At 39.3% G+C, this 12,192-nt stretch overlaps 1 protein-coding gene and 1 long non-coding RNA gene across 11 annotated transcripts in view; one reads left to right on the plus strand and one right to left on the minus strand.

The window, feature by feature from the left end:
- The window catches only part of Gpd2 (glycerol-3-phosphate dehydrogenase 2), a 195,388-nt gene extending 189,437 nt beyond the window's left edge, over nucleotides 1–5,951 (minus strand). For 3 of the 8 annotated variants that reach the window (XM_058573516.1, XM_046426899.2, XM_058573515.1), the window contains exon 1: nucleotides 5,124–5,303. The gene's annotated coding sequence lies outside the window, so the exon portion shown is untranslated. Of the gene's footprint in view, nucleotides 1–5,123; nucleotides 5,305–5,808 lie in introns of those variants that run through there. The other 5 variants (XM_058573514.1, XM_058573512.1, XM_046426900.2 and 2 more) reach the window with 3 other exon arrangements.
- LOC124080838 (uncharacterized) lies at nucleotides 5,245–7,811 on the plus strand. Of its 3 annotated transcripts, none has more exons than XR_006847868.1 (2): nucleotides 5,245–5,441; nucleotides 6,957–7,811. It is a non-coding gene; the product is annotated as an uncharacterized LOC124080838 (long non-coding RNA). The 3 variants fall into 3 exon arrangements; XR_006847870.2 differs by lacking the exon at nucleotides 5,245–5,441 and adding an exon at nucleotides 5,463–5,862; XR_006847872.2 differs by lacking the exon at nucleotides 5,245–5,441 and adding an exon at nucleotides 6,039–6,328.
- The last annotated feature ends 4,381 nt before the right edge of the window (nucleotides 7,812–12,192 follow it).

Genomic DNA, 12,192 nt, shown 5'->3' on the forward strand with positions numbered 1-12,192 from the left:
GGGAAGGCTTAGAAGTAAATGCTGCTCCCCAAAGTCTCCTTCAACCTGGCATTCGCAAATGGTCCCCAAAGTTTTGCTTCCTTAGAATTCAGAAATCTTTGTATGAGTAGGTCGATAACATAATTCATCAATCATCTTATTATAAATTAATCATACAAATCCTTTCTTAACAGATTGGATTAGTTGGTAGGTGGAGAAAAAGGGAGAAATTGGCAAGAGCAGTGAGTCCTAAAAACCCCCGACAGAAATGGACACCAAGTAGGTTTCTCTACCTTTCTTCTGGAATTGTTTTTATAACACTGGTTCACCCGCAGTGATTTCCTTTCCTCTTCCTAATACCCTTTAAATATTGAAACTGCCAAATCATAGGGAGAAAATGAAGACCAAAGAAGAAATAGACCTTAGAGGCCCAGTTTAACTGATTATCTTCAAATACATCTGTTCCATGTTATCTGCAGGACAATCACAACAAATCCATGCCTATCACTAATTTCTTGAAAAATTAAGGAATGTTTAAATTAGCATAGAATCACCTATTTACTAGATATATCTCATGCTCAAGGAGCTTGGGTTAGGCAACAGGTTTGTAAAACGTGTAGAACACAGCCTATGCTCTGCAGGATCTTCCACAGAAAGGAAATGTTTCATGTTTTCAAGTAATTACAGTACAAAGGAGTATACAGACTTCAGAGTGGCACCAAAAGAGTACTTGAAGAGTTTAAGGAGTGTACAAAACAATTCTGACCCCAACTGGGAGGAAAACTCAAGAAATTAGAAGCTAGGGGTAAGGCCTTCAAAAGACAAAATAAAAGGAAGAGCATTAGCATAGGGTAGCTATAAAAATAAAGTAGATTTAGGGAAGTTCAATTAATCCTATTTGGCTGGATGCTAGAGAAGATAAGGGTAGAACCCTGAGGCATAGAGAAGTCCTTGAATTCCAAACAAATACTTGGAACTAGATTTCACAGGGTGGAATGGCCCCCAGAAGGGTGCAGCACAGAGGGATATGATCAAAGCAGCTTTGACATTAACACAATGAAACAAAACATCCTTTCTTTCTTCAGGTTAAATAAAAGGGAAACAACTTTGGTGAAGCTAGGACTCTGAAGTGTATTGTTTTAATCAATTTTGAAATACATTTATAAGCTTGTTGTGTTATACTGAAGTTATATAATGGCATAAAATCATGACCAATTTTTTCCCCAAACTGGTCACCTTGACCATAAATATTTTTTCTTATAATATGTACAAAATCATCTAAAGTTTTCTCCTGGTCTTAGTAGTCACCAGCAGATAGATAATTAAACTCTCTTAGCAAGTCACTCTGCCATCACCAAGCTATTCTCCTCGATTCCATTTGATATTAGCGGCTTCTAAAAACCTCATTTTCATAAAATGTTTTCTGTGTTATGGTTTCTAGAGTTTGCTTTCCCTCTATATTAAAATTTTTTATAGAAAATATATATGCATAATCAAATATGAAATTCTACAAAAGCCATATTGCTATTTGAAGAACATAATGCTTGAAAAATCTAAATTAAATGGTCATTGTTCAAAAAGTATCCACATTGCAACGGCATTTCACTATTGAAAAGTTTTTACTTTTTACAGCACATGATTTCATTTTGTCTGAATAATTTAAAAGGTGCTCCCAAATTGTATTCATATATATATATATATATATATATATATATATATATATATATTCAAAAAACCTACACCTACATTTACAACACGTTAGACACAAAATGTGTGGATTTTCCAAACCAAAGAATTCTCCAGTTCTCTGAGGACACCAACTTAGTACCCTGTGATTTAATTCAATTTTGATATCAACTGCTCAAGTGAGGGCAGAACACCTGGTTAAGGACTCACACCCACAAAAATGCCTCCCCCTACCCCCAATTTCAGACAGCCATCACAACTGACTTAAGTCCCCAGGTTATCCTTCGTTTTGTCCAACTTGACCATAAATTGAGGGTTCCCACAACTTTCTCAGGTTCACAAAACTGCTATAACAGCTCACAAAACTCAGGAAAATACTTACCTTTACAGCTTATCATAAAGGATAGTATAAGGATAGAAAGAAGCAGCCAAATGTTATGCCGTGTAAGCACAGGAGCAATGGTGTGGTGATTAGTGCCTTCTCTGGACAGCACTTCCAGGTATTCACAAACCTGCAAGCTTTCCACACCACATAACCTTGGATTTTAAATATGTAGATGTGATTAAACAACTGGCCATTAGTGATTGGCTCAGTCTACCCAGAAGTCAAGGGTAGGGCTGGAATTTCAACTCCCTGATCACATCACTGGTGGCTAGAGGAACCAGGTCCCACCCAGAAGCAATCCAGGAGCTCAAGAGAGTCACCAGTAATCCTATTAATATGCAAAAAGACACTGGATCACTCCCGAAATTCCAAGGATCTTGGAAATTCTTGTATCAGGAACAGGATGAAGTTATATTTCTAATAATATCACAATATGTGACAGTAAATTTTTAGTTGAAGAGGAGATATCTCTTATTAAATGGTTCTTCCCATAAATGCTGATGAACTAATAGAATCAAGCTTGACCTACTTAAAATCAGAAATATATATATTGTTTGATAGCCTCAATGACATAGAATAAGGTATCCATTCCGAGAAATCCCTCATTTGTTGATCTCATCATTATGGGAACATCATAGAGGGTACTTACACACTAGGTAATATAATCTTTTGGTCCATCATGTATGTGGTCCATTTTTTAATCAAAACAAAGATGTGCAGCACATGACTATATGTGTGCTGTATTATTAAACTCTAAGCTTCTCAAAAAGAGTATAACTGTACTTTTTTATCCAGCATTTATTCCTCCATAATGCTGCACAAGACTATAGAATACTTAAGAAGATGAGTGTAACAATGTGATATGTAGTGCTTCTTTCTGAAGCAGTTTCTGTACTTAGGGCAATCCCATGAGTCCAAGTATTGACAAGTAGAATCAAGTTTTGGAAAACCGACCTGAAAGCATCAACATATTCCCAAAGTAAAGAGAAAAATAATGATCTCAAAATTGCTTCCCTTCTCTAATACCCAAAGCTGCAATTAGGCAAACCTCCCACTACCCTAAGACACATACACATATTAAAGTTAAGAAAGAGAGGATAATTTATGGACGACACACAAGAAGTGACTTGTTGGGTTAATTGTATTTTTTTTTGGGGGGGGGGGCTTTTTTTCAGGGCTGAGGATCAAATTTTCCTTTATGAAAATAAAAAGAAAACGTAAGGAGGAAAGCAGTTAACTGCCTTCTAGTATTTTGAAGTTTACTGCCTGCCTGATACATCACTGACAATTTTACACATGTTATATATTATTATACCTATTTTCCAGTGACACAATTGAGGCTTAGTGAATTTAATTAGGCCACTTAAGGCCAAAATCTTTGGTTTTTTCGACTTAGCTAGTTTGTTCCAGTTTAGTCATTGGAGAAATATTTATTAAATGCTTATTACAAGGTAGTCATCACAATAAACAGAGATCTGCAAGAGTGCAAGATAAACCAAGCCCTACTCTCACAGAACTTCAATTCTGGAGCTAAAATAGAAAACAAATAACTACATGGATAATTTCAGAGTTATTATAGTTTGCCAATGAAAATGATACAGCTTTTAAGAGCTATAAATGATATTAAACAATTTCAAAACCTAAATGGGGAGGGAATTAAACCTACTGACAGTTGGTATATTTGTGACCCTCTTGTTAATTATGGACCAGCCAAACAACTTTATATTTTAATAAATCAAAAGGAGGTTAAGGCAGAGCTTCAATGGTGCTTAGTATCTCTATAATGCACCCATTGAAAAATACATATTTCATTTGGTCTTTTTAAAAAATTCTTTATAACATAAAGTGACAGAGCTATCAAAGTGCATAGATCTAACAATGTGGATTCTCAAAACTAAAATTTCATCCTTATGTGTTATTCACTAAGGTATTGCTACATTATTTTGAAAGAGCTGAATTGCTAAAATCCAGGAAGTATTATAACTTGACATAATGTTCCTGCGAGAAACACCAGGAGGTTTCAAGACCCACATCAGCAAGGTTCCGCAGGCTGCACGTGGTATCCCTTGGGCAATAACATCCAGTTCTCATATGATGGTCACCAAGAACTGTGGGACTTAGAGACTTGGAATAGTCAGTAGTTAGGACAAAGTGCTTGGTTCCAATGTGAGGCTTACCATTACCCTCCACACTCCAAAAGAAAAAAGAAAAAAAAAATCACATCTCTTAAATTTGGAATGTATGCAAAATATTAACAATTTTAAGCAATAAAAACTCAGTGTAACTTACTAACTTCCTTCCCTCACCTATTTATACAAGTAGACTAAATTAGCTGTTAGCTAGTTCTATAGTTGCCTCCTATGATATTTATAATGTGTTGTGTAATTTGGGTTGTCCCTGTCACTGAGACTTGGTGCGAATATGTGTTTGTAAATTACTTTGGAATTCTTGAGGAAGGCTTTCCTAGAGTGAATGTTCCTCTGAACAAGGTGGAAGACAGTCTAGAGACCATCTGGAGAAGCAGCACTTCATTCACCCAGATGCACCTTCTTGCCAAAGCACTTTGCAAATCTATTTTTGCTGATCAAAGTTACTACGTGGAAAGTGGAGGCTGTTTTAAGTTCATCAGTGTATACCTTCCGTTTCCTCTAAAGACGGTCACACCCCGGTAAGCTGAGTTTCTCAAAGAAGCTTCTGTCCCCTTCGAGAATGGTTCCCACCCTTGCCTCAGAAAGAAGCAACAATCCTTCTTATCAGATTAGTCACATTCACAAGCTAAAAGTTTGCATATACTTTCACAGAGATACCAAACCCCGCCCTAAAGCCCTGCCACTTTTCTAAGTGTTACAAATGCAATAAACCCTAGTTCCCCTCCAAAACGTAAACAGTTAAACCCCAAATGAGAACGAGTCTTCCGTGGATGGGGAGAAATTCTAAATCCTTCTCCAGTTTCCCGCCACCACCACCACCTACCGCAACACCAGAGCCCCACAAGAATCGCCGGGATCAGAAAGGGACCACTCCCCCCTAGAACCCCAGGGACCAGGAGGGGGATCGCCCAGGAAACACACACCTGAGATTAATCTTCACGCGCGAAGGGGCAGCGGGCAGGAGCACCTAGTTCCTCCAGCCAGGGCGGAGTCAGCCTCCCCCCGAGGATCTGAGGCTCGGCCCTGTGCTCTCAGCGAGGCGCGCGGGGATGTCACTCGGGTCAGGCTGGGCGAGTGTAACCCGACCCGCCCTGCACGGCCGGCCCCCGCCTCCCGGGCGACTTCCTCCTCCCCCTCCAGCGCCGCCTCCCTCCCGTCGGGCTGACCCTGGCGGCCGGGCCGCCGCATCCAGGCGGGTACCTAGGGCCCAGGCTCCTCCGGCCCAGCGGGGAAACACGGAAGTGAGCTGTGAACCCGGGTCGGGGTTGGGGGGGGGGGGCGAGCGAGTGAGGTCTCTTCTGCCCAATGAATATGACTACACGGGGACACGGGGACACCGGTCCCGTTGGCTAGGACCGCGCCGCAGCGGACGTAATAGCCTTAGCCCCAAGCTGCGGTTCCTGTTTTGCGCCTTGGCCATGCCGAACTCCAGCCTCACCGCCCCGCCTTGCCAGCTGGCTGGCAGACGGGAAAGCCAGGGCTGAGCTAGGCCGGGGAAGCCGGTGGAGGTGTCGGATTTCCTGTCCCCTCCCCATGCGGGCCACCCACGCCATCTGCCCGAGAGAGGGGAGACACTCGTCCGCCCGCAGGCCGGCAGAGCTGGCTTACCTGATTTCTCGTCGCCCGCCCCCAGATCTGGCTTCCCCTACTCGGCACCGCCGGGTAGGCAGGCTTCCCTGGGCCTAGAGACGAGTCTAGGAGGCAAGCGGACCCCTGGGACCCCGCCGTAAGAGCCCAAGTCCCTCACCCCGGCTGCCCCCAGCCGCGCGCACTGGAGGCGCGCCAGGCCCCCTGACCCCCTGCCAGAATGTCAGCGTTGGGACCCGCAGAGAAGACCAAGCCCAGTCACCAGGGGGTGGGATGCTGAGCACAGGCTCCTTGGGCCCAGCCTCGTACAGGTGGGGGGAGGAGGCAAGCCACTGCAGTTGAGTAACAGGCTTCCCACTTGCACCCCGCAAACCCGACCCTGCCCACTGAGCATGCCCACTCCAGCTCACTTATTGGAACTTTGAGGGCTAGACAAGTCCAAGGAAGGCTCAGATGGGGTTCTAATGGACCCTGCTTCTTTGAAGATTTTTCCACAGAAGACCCCTAAAATGTTTTTAAGGTGGCATTGGAAAGTACCCAGGTATAGTCTGAAAGACTCTACAAATTAAGGCAGCCAAATTAGTTTGAACAACAATCTCAGAGTTGTTTTTGTTGTCTTGCTTTTTAAATCAAATATTGTCATTTATTTAAGATGATTAAACAGCAGAATTCCTACAAATTGAACTATAGGAATGTGTAGATTCATTGAGTCCCAAACTCAGCAACTTCAGCGAGTCAACCATTCTCTATACAGTGGAACACTGGTTCTCAGCCTTAGACCTACATTAAAATTGAGGAACCAAAAATGAACAATACCAGATTTCCATCCTTACACCCATTGGATGAGTCTGAAGGCAAGACCTGAAAATCCTTATAATTAAAAACAGTGGCTATCAGAAGTATAGCTTTGGGACCACTCAGCATCAGCATCACCTAAGAACTTGATAGCAATGCAAATTCTTTTTCACTCTAGACTACCTGATTCATAAACTCTGGGACGGGCTTAGTAATCAGATTTAGCCAGATACTCTTGCGCACTAAAGTTTGAAAACCATTGTTTAAAAGCTACCATAGGAGATTATAATGAGCAGCCAAAGTTGAGAACGCTTGTAATATACCAATGCTTTTCACATTTGTTTTTTCAAATCTCTAACTTTTATCTATTTCAGTAAATTACTCAACAAAGAAATATAATCTGGTGCCAGTCCTGGATTTTCTTCCCACTAATTCTCCCAGAAAAGTTCAGTGCTTGGAAAATGGAGACTATCTCTTATACCACTTTTTACTATGGTGCCTATCATAGTTCCTATAGTAGATGTTTTAAGTGTTTACTGATTGAAATGAATGCTTATGTGAATTATTGGTTCCAGGCCCTCCTGTGTCTGCTTTCCCCCAAGTCCTCATCACCTTGCTAGCTACAAAGCCCACAGGGATCTTTTCATCAATAACCCATGGCCATCTGTCAGACCTCCATCTGACTTGGATATGGGAGAAGGTAGAGTAAAAAGCATTGGACATGATTTTACTTGCCAAAGTAAGGGCCTGAAGAAACAACAGAAAGCAGAAGGAGGGTAAACATCCAGTGGGAATCCAGAAGACTACAGAAGAAAAAAGATTTGTATAGAGAACTGGTAAAGGAGAAGAGTCAAGGTTGTTAATCTGATCAGCCTGCAACTGAGATTGAAATTCTTTTCCAAAATTACACATCTCTGCTGTGCATTTCCCGGCTCTCCATATACACATCTCATCTCAATTATTGCCTTGAATAAAATAAATTAAATAAGAAATTGTTATATAGGAGATAATTTCATTTACTGGATAAAAACATTGCTGGCTAGTAATTATCCTGAGCATAATTTGTTTAGAGCATATAGAAATGTTAATGTTTTAGAAATGAAATACTAGATAATTTTAAATTGTGTAGATTTATAATTCTGCTTTAAGATCCCACAGAAACTTATAAAAATAGTATTCTCTATTTACTCCATCAAAGTTTTCTAATTGGAATAAAACATAAAAACACATTTTCCTTGTAGTCTAATACTTAATGCTTTAAAAGACTTTTAAAGATACCGTTTATGAATACCTGAAGCAGCTTTCAGCCTTCTTGTCTCTGCCCCTATCTCTCACCCTTATTGTGACAAGAATTTCAGTCAAAGAGTTTGGTTGGTGACTGGAATACCTATCAGGAACACAATTTCCCATGTGTCTAAGCAATTTCTTTTCATTATTAAAATAATTTCAAAGGGAAAAGGGGTATAATTATGAATTTAGGAATTGTTCTTCAGAATTATTATTCCATAAACCATATTTAAAACAAAAACACTTCTCCCTAAACACTACTGCTTCTTTTTACTCAAGGAATTAAAGCAAGCCAAATGAAAACAGGTTTAGGGATTACAAAGAGAAAACAGGGGGCAGGGAATGGAAACATTGATCATAACCACATTCAGAAGCATAAATTAATCATTTCAGCAGGAACAATCTTGAAGACCAAGACTTCAGGGAAGTTAAGAGTCTCAAATATTTCTCCTTGCCATCATAAGCATGACTAAGCACTTGGAAAGAAACTATGTTTACTGTTTTTCAGATTGCCAGTATCAGATAACTTTGGTGCCACCTAACTCTTTTCTTATGTACCCAAGAAAACTTCAGGACAGTCATGGGTTTCCACTTTCACATAACTACAAAACCTGAAGTTTTCTCCTTTTCCTTCCTTCCTGTCTTACCAAAGACTTGAGTGCCTTCCATTCACTTATTTCATCTTTCTAGTACTTTCAAGTGAATTTAAATAACTGCTTATACTACAGCATAACAAAATGAGCAAGAAGTTCTTCCTTTCCCAAGCCTGAAGTGTTGACCACCTGCTACTAAGACATCTGAAACCCAGCTGCTACCGGTGAAACTTGCGGAACACAGAGAACCCACTGATGTTACTGAACCAAGCCTGTTGTGTCCACATTGCAGTATGTCAATCTCTGAAATAAGAAGCTTTGCAAAAAAGTTTCTTCATGGAGTGGGGAGACCCAACATTTAAATACACCTACCCAAGTGCTTGGGGAGGTGCATCAGATAAAGAAACAGGACTGGCTGGGCATAGTGGCAAATGTCTATAATTCTAGAAACCAGGGAGGCTAAGGTAGGAGGATCACAAGTTCAAGGCCCTCCTCAGCAATTCAGCAAGATCCTGTCCCAAAATTAAAAATTAAAAAATAAAAAGTGCTAGGGATGTAGCTAGGTGGATATATCTCAGATGTCCCTGATTTCTATTCTAAGAAAACACACACACACACACACACACAGGACGATGAAGAGGCAGGTGGCCTGAAGCATGGGAAAAGGTGATTGGAGATGAAGTAATCAATGGTTTGTGCTTACATAAAATTCTTGAGTCTTCTATGTGTTTAGGGTAGATTAGTTCAAAAATGTGTATTTCCTCTTGTAAAGTTATTCCTTTTAGGTCTACTTATCTCTTGTAATAGATTTCTTTTCATGTTGCTCTCATTACATTATATATTTTTTGTTTGGTTGGTTTTTTTCTCTCAGAATCTTAGTGCATTGAAGACAGAAACTGCCATGTTTTATGGAACTCTTCAGTTCTTTGCACAGTGCATGATAATTAATAGATGTTCAACAAAGATATGATGAATTTATTTATATATTTAGAATGGCTGTTTTCAGGATATTTCATTTCCCAAAAAACCAGTCATTCTATATTCTCATCTTGATGCCTGCTTAGAATCTGCACTTCTGTACAAACTGTATGTTGAAAACTCTGCTTCATCTTTCTAAAATATTATATAAATTCTGTAAGACAGGAGCTGGGGTTGTGGCTCAGTGGTACAGCACTTGCCTGCCATGTGTGGACCTGGGTTTGATCCTCAGCACCACATAAAACTAAATAAGCAAAATAAAGGCATTGTCCATCTATAACTAAAAATATATTTTTTAAAAATTCTGTAAGCCAAAACAGACAGACAAAAACTAGAAAACTTCATGGATCTTCATGGGATGCATTTCAGAAAATGGGGGCATTAGGGTGGGCTTTTCAGTCTTCTGAGGTCAAAAGTCACCACCCCTCAGACACCTGTGCAGGCATAAGTGAAGTCGGATATTTCAACAAAAGCAGCTTCATGTCCCTGAAAAGTAACCTAGGCAACCATTATCATCATGTCCCATAAATCAGAGGGTATAAAGCTAATAGGAAACTAGTAATATACTGTTTAGTCACATGACCTTCAAAACTAGTGATTTTTTTTTTAAATTCAACTAAAGGCAAGTAACCAAAAGTAAATAGAACTAAAGGGATCAGACAAGATTTCTGTCAGTTTCATTGATGATTCTACCATGCCCTTTTAATAGCCATTTACCACAGACCTGCTGTCAAATATTTTAATCCCAGATCATTTCTAAAGATATGCAAAATTTCCCCAAAGTCAAATAAATTCACTGGTCACTGAAGATCATAATTAAAAATATATAATATTAGAAGAGAAAGGGGCCATAAATGTTATTAACCTCCACGCTTCTCTTTTACAAATGGTGAAACCAAGGCTTACCTAAGATTACAAGGTTAGCTAAACATAGAACCAATACTACAAAGAGAAATGGCTTGTTATCAAGAACTCTGTATGAGCTTCACATGCATCCTCTTATTCATTCACCAAAGACAATCTGGTTCTCTATCCTCCCAGAGCCTCAATATCCTCATCAATGAGGGATGTTAGTAGTAAACATTCACAAAGTGTTTACCTTGTGTCAGGTTACATATCCTAACAAAATATGTAAGGTTTTTTTTTGGGGGGGGGTGATTTTGAAAACTAAGGAAACTGAGGTACAAAACTGTGAGCAATATGCCCAAGTCAACATAGCTAGCAAATAGCCAAACTAAAATTGAAAGGGATAATATGTGTAAAATACCGGGTATATAGCTGGTCAATAAAAATATCACCAGTCAGTTTGCTTCCCTAAACCATGGTCATTCTGGTTCTTGATCTAATTTCCTGCCAAGACACTTTGTTCTGAACTTTAAATTTTCACTTTCTTTTCTATTTTATTCTTTAAGTTTGGTGTATTTTAAGTAGTTTACAGGAATTAAGAAGTACTAAATATACCTGTAATCTTATCCATTGTTAACAGTAGTTGCAAACACTAAGAAGCTAACCAAGAACTAAATACAGTAGTTCTCCATCAATTCATTACTTGAATTCCTTTTTGTTTATTTAGTTTTGGGGATACTGGGAATTTAACCAAGGACTTCACACTTGCTAAGCAAGTACACTACCACTGTGCTACATCTGCAGCCATTACTTTGTAAATTCTTAACAGCAGAGTTATAGACAGCTAAAAATATCCAACAGAAAGTCTTCCCATGTCAGTGATTCTCAAAGTTAAGATCAGGAATGAGGTGAAAATATATGATCCTTGAAAAGATGAAATAAAAATACTAAATATATTTTAAATGGGTACTTTAAGTTTTATTCCTGGTTTATAAGAATCTGGGAAAGTATTCTTAAAATAAACGTTTAAAGCATCAATATAAAGTGGCACTGAGAAACTTAGATTTAAATGTCTTGAGGGTAAAAGAAATCTGTACTTCTTTCCTAGACTGTCACCCACTGTTTCCTAGGATAGGATAGAACTGAAAACAAGCGTTTGCAAATGTTGGTGGAGTAAACTCAAAAATATTGTCTCTGGAACACAGCCTCCTATTTAACAGCAACAGGAAAGTTTTGGGTAAGCAGAAATGTCCTAAGAAACACATGCAGAGAACATGAATAAGTATTAGGTTCTGATGTGGGAGCTGAAATGAAATGGAGAACTGGATTCAAAAGAAAGTTAGTTATCATCTCTGTGTAAGAGGTAACTGAGCCCAGGACAAACAGCCCAAGAAATTGGATCTTTGCTTAGTTCTGCATTGGAGTAGCTGTTATGTAACTTGGAGGTGGTTTAAATCTCAGCAGTAAATGCTTAAAATAAACTTGACCACCAGTTTTAATGTTACAAGACCATTTAAAATAATTAATGAATCTGAACAGCAAAAAATAGAACAATAACAAAATTGGACAATATTTGTCTCTGTACAATGATCAACTTTACAATGAGGGTGTTGTTTCTTAATTCAGCAGCCTTGACCTATGCATTAACCTAGTTTCTGCCAGGCCAAGAAGAAGACTTTTATATCCAGAGAGAAAGGCTAGTGGTAACAGGAGCTGTTTCCTCAGCAAATACTTTGGCCTCAAAACCAAATCCCCCTCTATCAATAAAATCATCACACAAAGCCTAAAGAAGAATAGTACAGCATCTTTCTTCCGTTTTCCTTGGGTTACAAACTGCAGTTCATTTTTGAAAGAACTCTATAGGAGGGTATAAAACAGAAGTGAATGGCTCAATGTGACATCCGTT

The sequence above is a fragment of the Marmota monax genome, unplaced genomic scaffold, assembly GCF_021218885.2.
Source record: "Marmota monax isolate L192 unplaced genomic scaffold, Marmota_monax_Labrador192_F-V1.1 WCK01_AAM20220418_F8-fsc00048, whole genome shotgun sequence".
In the NCBI taxonomy this organism is placed as follows: Eukaryota; Metazoa; Chordata; class Mammalia; order Rodentia; family Sciuridae; genus Marmota; species Marmota monax.